This window comes from Bidens hawaiensis, unplaced genomic scaffold (assembly GCF_021521415.1).
Source record: "Bidens hawaiensis isolate Kalapana, Puna unplaced genomic scaffold, B.hawaiensis_p1.1 tig00021019_1, whole genome shotgun sequence".
Taxonomy (NCBI): Eukaryota; Viridiplantae; Streptophyta; class Magnoliopsida; order Asterales; family Asteraceae; genus Bidens; species Bidens hawaiensis.
In genome coordinates, this window is record NW_027493245.1 from 304,843 (window position 1) to 311,202 (window position 6,360).

Genomic DNA, 6,360 nt, shown 5'->3' on the forward strand with positions numbered 1-6,360 from the left:
CTTCCAGAACACGCAATTGATGGTAACCAGAACGCAGATCGATCTTAGAGAAAAACGTAGCACCCTGAAGCTGATCAAAGAGATCATCAATTCTCGGTAACGGGTACCGGTTTTTGATGGTCAGTTTATTAAGCTCCCGATAGTCAATGCACATACGGAAAGTCCCATCCTTCTTTTTGACGAAGAGTACTGGGGCTCCCCATGGAGACGAGCTAGGGCGAATGAATCCCTTGCCAAGAAGTTCTTGAAGCTGATTCGATAATTCTTGAAGTTCCAGCGGAGCTAGACGATAAGGAGACTTAGCAACAGGGAGAGCACCAGGAATAAGATCGATACGAAATTCCACCTGCCTGCTAGGAGGAAGTCCAGGCAGCTCATCGGGAAAAACATCAGAAAATTCACGCACGACAGGGAAGTCCTGCAGTCTCTTGACTTTGGATTCCTTGAGAGTAACACGGGCTAGAAATGCGGGATACTTCTTTTGAAGGTACCGACTGGCTTTTAAGCAAGAAACGATTCTTAGGCATCCACCCGACCTATCCCCTTGAATGGTTAGAATTTCACCAGAAGACAGAGGGATACGAATAAGTTTCTCGGCGCAGATTACTTCCGCGCGATTGCTAGACAGCCAGTCCATTCCCACAACTAGATCGAAGCTTCCAAGACGAAAAGGTATAAGGTCAATACTGAACGATGTGGTGACAAGAGTAAGGGTGCAATATCGAATGACAGACCTCACTTGTGTGGACTCTCCACTAGCAAGTTCAACAACCAAGGCAGGTTCCAACTCGGAAATTTTTAATTTCAGCAAAGGAACCAATTCGCAAGAGACAAAACTCCTATCAGCTCCTGTATCAAATAGGACAGACACCCAATTGTTGTTAAGAGTAAACGTACCAGTAATAACATCGGGGTTTTGGCGTGCTTCGGCAGCTCCAATGGTGAAGGCCCTCCCGCGAGCCGGAGGAACGTTGGTGACGCGAGGGCATCGATTTCTGTAATGGTCCATCGCGCCACACTCGAAGCAGCCTCGAGCAGGGTTAGGCTGAGGGTTAGCATTCCCCACAGCCAATTGGTTGCCAGGACTCCTGCAGCGCTCCACCAGGTGTCCGAATCGTCCACAATTTGTGCACTTGCGGCACAACTCACTTGTTGGGTGATGATAAGAACATAAGTTGCACTTGGGATGCGGCCCAGTATATTCCTTTCTCGGTCTTCCCTGAACTGTTGCGGCTGAAACGGGGGCCATGGAGTTGATAGGCGTAGCACCAGTGATCGCAGTTAAGTAGGTCGCTTTCCGCTTCCTATTGTTCCCCTTTTTCGCTTTCCCATCGGAAGATTTGCCCTTATCCTGATGCAAAACACCGGACCTGAGCTGTTCCCTGGTCAAACGGGCAGTGAGATCGATCACTGCCTTAAGTGTAGTGGGGTCAACTGCAACCGCAATGCCCCTCATAGAGTCCGGAAGACCGCTGATGTATTGCTCGACAGCGCGTGAAGCTGGGGTAACCATGTGGGGCACCAATAGGGAGAGTTCATGAAATCTCTCCGTGTACTTCATGTGATCGGCGCCCTTCATCGTGTGCGCCCTAAACTCAGCCTCCAATTTCTGGAGTTCGGTTCTCGGAACGAACTCCTGCGTGACTAGCTCAACAAACTCGGCCCAGGGCAAGGCTAAGACCGCGTCTCGCCCCCTGGTTCTAATCTCGATATTCCACCACGTGAGAGCCCGTTTGTGGAACATACTCGCCGCGAATTTGACCCTGAGTTCATCCGGGCAAGAGCACATGTTGAATGAAGCTTCGACTTTCTCGAACCACTGGAGAAGACCAGCAGCTCCCTCGGATCCATTAAAGCTCGTAGGCCCAGTGTTAGTAAAAGCCTTATAGAGCCTGTCGGCCTGAAGAGTAGGATTCGGTTCTGGGGCTTGTGGCGCACCCGAGGTTCCTTCTTGCCTTAGGTTGTTAACCAGACCCGGAAGAACTGCTGCAATTTGCTGCGCTATGATGGCAGCGAGGTCAGCAGGGTCAGCATTGACGGACGAGCGACGAGGAGGCATTCTGAAAAAGAAAAAGAACGCGCAAGAATGATACCGGGAATAAGAATAACAGGATAAGGAATAGCCAAAGAATACATCGCTACAATAGACACAATTAAAGATGCAGCACATAAGCACATAGCAAGCACATAAGTGTGGGCGTGTGATAGTGATGCATGAATTATCTAGAGTTAAGGGTCCTAGGTTATAGTCTAGGTCGGTTTCCTAATTCCCTATAACCATTGGCTCTGATACCAATCTGTCACACCCCGGTCGTAATGGCGGAAAACCGAGGCGTGGCGACTAGGTCGTGATTGATTGAGCACAATAGTATAAAAGTCTAAATGCATAAACATAACCAAACTGTCAAATATTACATCATCCAGGTAACATGAAACAAATTGTTTTAATACAAAATATCAAGTTTCCAAACAACTCCTAGCCTAGCCTTCATCTCTCTAAGGCCTCTATCAGCTATTAGCTACTTCCTGCTTCATTTCCTGAAAACATGTAATAAAACGTCAACTACAAAAAGTAGATGAGTGAATTCATAGGTTAACTAATACTGTAGTGATAAGCCCTACACAAGCATACTAGGCTAAGTTGTAGGGGTTTATATATAGGGTGTACCATCGGCTAACCCACCACTCCTACAACTTATCCTACTATGCTTGGTATGCTTATCATCTCAACTGAATCTGCAAGAGTTTCGTATAAAGATTCCAATTATTGTTTCCATGCATGCAGGAGGAACGGTATCAAGGATATATGTATAAGATACCCAAGAATCATATGTAACCATGCCATGATGAAAAATGATAATGATGCATAATGATCACACAAGACCTGACATCGACCCCACACAAGACCACACTATGCTACTTGATTTCCTTGATGGTAACCCAAATCGATCACTTTGGGTACCATGAGAGAATTCTAAAGCGTACTTTAGTATCTCTTGGATTCCTAATCGATCACTTAGGAGATCCTTCGGATCCTTAATCGAACACTTAAGAGATCCTTCGGATTCTTAATCGAACACTTAAGAACCCCATAGGTCACGTGTATTCTAAATCGATCACTTTAGAATCCCACATCTAGTGACGGCCTGTCTACCAATCGACCACTTGGAGATCAAACCTATGCACTATTGTGACCTATATTGCCACTGTTCACACGATCACAAGACTGACCAATGAATAATGTGTTTTCACGATAAAGTATAACGGGTACATGACTTCGATTTCCAAACGTCCAATGTTCCCTAAACGCTGAGTGATTCCCATATTTACTCCTGAATATTTGATTATGCATACACAACTTCCGAGAAAGTTAAGGTACGCGTAACCTGCCATGATTACTTGTTTTCCCAATGTTCATTGTTTGCAAAAGATTTGTCAAGTGTTTATGATAAGTAATGTTTGAATAAATGTGTTTTGTCAAAACGTGTACATTTACCATGTTTTCACCCCCAATGATTTGAAAGGCTTTAAAAGAAAAATGGGGGCTATGAACTCACCTTGTTGACTAGGTGTGGTTGCTAGGGCGGTCGGGTGCTGTCAAACGTCGATCCTCTAAGTCTAGACAAGGACATAATAAGTTAACAACACAGTTTAAGTCTAAGAGTGTAAGCCTTACACGATCTCGAGCAAAAACTAGGTTTTAAAGACGAAACAGCTTGGTTCTGACCTGATTCGATCGAATAGACACACATTCGATCGAATAGACACACATTCGATCGAATAGACACACATTCGATCGAATAGACACACATTCGATCGAATAGAAACACATTCGATCGAATAGAAACACATTCGATCGAATAGACACACATTCGATCGAATAGAAACACATTCGATCGAATAGACACTCATTCGGTCGAATGAGTTGGAGACCATTCGGTTGCTTTCCTATTCGGTCGACTGGACTGGTTCGATCGACACATTCGATCGAATGAACTGATTCGATCGACTGGTTCGATCGAATGAACTGATTCGACTCCTTCAAGCTGGGCGACGGAGATACCCACGGGTTTTCCAGATTTTCCAGATTTTTGACCCAAAATCGAAGTTTTTGACATGGAAATGCTCGGGATTGAAAGGGGTATCGATTCCTAGTACTTTTAAACACAAAAGCTTGCATTTTGACACCAAAAATGACGGTTTTTGACCAAGAACACACTTGACACAAAAGTCGGAGTTTTTGCTCGATTCGGGGCGGGTTTTGGTTGTAAAAACGTATGATTTTCAAGAAGATCTTACCGACAACAACGATAAACAGATTGGTGGACTCGAATCTTAGATTGGATGACTTTCTCTCACTACTCTCTCTCTAGAAGTGGGAGTGTTTGGGTGGGAAGTGTTGGTGGAAATGAAAGAGATGGTGTAAGAATACTTGATTTTCCGCTTAAATACTCGGGTGACTCGGGTTCGGGTTTAGGCTACCGACGGGTCAAGACTAGTCGAGTTCATAAGTTTTTAAACAAACTAAAACTTTTTCAGCAAAACTTTTATAAACCATTTTCCGAATAATTAGTTAAAATCTTTTTTTTTTTTTTTTTAAATAAGAACATTTTATTTTTCAAAAGCATAAAAATTAATATTTTCCAGGCGTAAATGTCGTTTTATAAAATAAACATTTCAAATGATAAAAGCAGATTTCTCCAATGATATGGGTTCCGATCTTATCGTCCAGAACCCCAAAGTGTATAGTTTCCGATGATTCCTTGATTTTTGTCTACCAGTCAAATTCCAGGGCGTTACAACGTGCAAGCATATCTTATATTCAACAAGCAAACATGCAATATAAAGAGATGAATGGGGAATGCGCAAGATGCGAAGAAGGGAAAAACAAAATTTCATTCCAAAGCATTGAAATTTACAAGTTTACAAGATGATAAGATACAAACTACAAATAAAAATAAAAAACATGAAGGGCTTCTCAAGTCTCCACGTCGACGTCAGCCTCTTCATAGTCCTCATCACCGCCCTCAGCATCTGGTGCAGCCCGCTCCTCGTCATCTCCAAACTGACCATAGTCAAGTTGTTCATCCTGAATGGAGTCTTCTATCACAATAGTGTCAGGAGCGGATCCTTTGGCCACGCCAGAGCCGCTAGCAGGAGCAGCATTCCCCGCGCCATCATCGCTGCCACCAGCCCCTTCGCACTCGTCAAGTAATTTCTTTAGCGCGCCGAGATCGGGCTGGTCAGCAAGCGCGGATATCTGCAAATCATAAGGAAAAATATGAGTACAAAAAGACTTGGAAAATAAATCAAGGTAATCTCATTAAGGTTAAAATACCTGCGCAAGGATGGGGATGGGAGTATTCAAATACTTCTCCCCCATCGCGGCCATGTCCGCGCAGGCAACGTCGCTCTGATAAGGGTACTTGGATGGGTTCTTCTTCAACATGCCATATTCATAGCCATCCTTAAACCCTTCAGCTCGACCCACCAAGCGCGCGGCAGCGTTGCAATCCATCACAAGGGCCTGAAACTCGTCTGAGTATTTCATCGCGTAAGCGCAACGAGTCATACCCTGTGAGATTAGCCATTGGCGATCCTGCGCGAGGGAAGCAACAGACGTCTCAAGAGCAGGAATCTGAGAGTTTAACAACTCAACAGTTTCCTTAGTCTGTTTCAGCTCTTCTTTGTCGGACGCTGCTGCCGCCAAGGCTTCTTCCTTTTCCGCTCGCGCAAGCTCGAGTGCTTCCTGGCTAGACGCTGCCGTCGCCAAGGCTTCATCTTTCTCGGCCTGCGCGGCCGCCAGCTTCTTCTTCAGGCGCGCAACCTCACTCTCCAGCGATGATTTGTCAGTTATAGACTGGACAAGAGCTTGGTCACGCGCCTCCGCATCCAGCTCCAAGTCGCGCACTCTACGCGCGTACTTGGCCGCGTCCGCCTCGGCCGCCTGAAGCTTCTCCCGCGCAGCCTGTAGCTCATGACCGCGCTTCACGAAGGCGGTGTTAGCACTTGCTCTGTTCTCACTGAGCTCTGCTTGGAGCTTCTCAGCTCTCTCTCGAGCATCAGAAAGATGCCAAGCAGACACTTTAGCCTCTTGCTTGGCTTCCGCAAGAGCATCACGTACCTTTACGTAATCATAGCGAAGCTCCTGGGAGGCAGCAAAGAAATCCGACCCAGCAAACAGATGATCGTTAAGCAAGTCATCGCGAGCGCGGCCCTCCTGAAACCTCCTTTCAGCTGGAGGCATAGAATGAGCCCAGAAGTCCTCACACACACCCATGGACTGAAATGAGCTGTCCTCAGTAATGTTCCATCTTGGGCGGTAAATGTGATCGGCTTCCTGCAAACACAAAGAAATGA